Source organism: Gastrolobium bilobum, unplaced genomic scaffold, assembly GCF_033153095.1.
Source record: "Gastrolobium bilobum isolate Gb01-03AN ecotype WA unplaced genomic scaffold, APGP_CSIRO_Gbil_v1 utg6975, whole genome shotgun sequence".
Classification (NCBI taxonomy): Eukaryota; Viridiplantae; Streptophyta; class Magnoliopsida; order Fabales; family Fabaceae; genus Gastrolobium; species Gastrolobium bilobum.
The window spans coordinates 17,941-18,942 of NW_026899929.1; positions in this window are offsets into that span (position 1 = coordinate 17,941).

Genomic DNA, 1,002 nt, shown 5'->3' on the forward strand with positions numbered 1-1,002 from the left:
AAAACACCTATGTGTACAATAGTTTTCCAACGTACTTGTATGTTACATGCCTGATTCCAATTTAAACATATTCATATTCAAAATATAAAACCAGAAATCCATTGAGTACAGAAGTGGTTATGTGAGGTAAGTCCATTCCTATAACTTACTAAATTAGTTGGATATTGGTATAAAATCCACTGACCCACTCTGTTCAATATGGGTCTAGTTTTAATTCCTTTCCACTATAGTAAATAAACAAGGCATTTCATAGAAAACAATAATGAACAAAATAATTTAAGATTAATAACAAAAATTAAGCATCCATGTTTCCAGTACAGAAATGGATCCTCTATCAACGCAGTCAAATGAAATATAGCAAATGTCAAATGTAAATACATCTAGTACAAATTAGAATAGGCAAAGAAGACTATGGAAAAGTCAAAATAAAAGTTGAATGGTCAGAACCCTTCTGCAAAAAAAGTACCAGCCTCCTTCCTTGTGTGCTAGGTTTCAGGTCAATGGTCCATGTGTCCTCTCTTTCAAGAGAAAACTTTTAGTACTATTTATACAAGGATACGTAAGCGGATTCTAGGATTCTAAAAGATTGTACAGGATCCGCCTACATATCCTAGAATAAATGAATTGCCAATGCACTGAACTCCAGTGCATTGGTATCACCGAATATTTTTCCCTCTTCCAATGTGTAACAGCCCATTATGTACCAGTGTTGTTAACATTGATTATGATATTAAGTGCAGTTATAATCACAGCAGTTCATTTAAAAATGTGAATGAACTTTTTCCTTTTCATTACGTGAGCATTTAAAGTCAATAATAAAACATAATGATAAAAAGACGTGATCACAACTGAAATCTAAATACAGAATAATAAAATAATTGCCTAACTATCATATATTTCTTATCTTAAGTCACTAAGGGGTTCTCATAAACTCACTTAGCATAATTCTCACTTTTATAGTTTTTACATAACTGAACATGGTTCAGTAATCTGGATATTGCG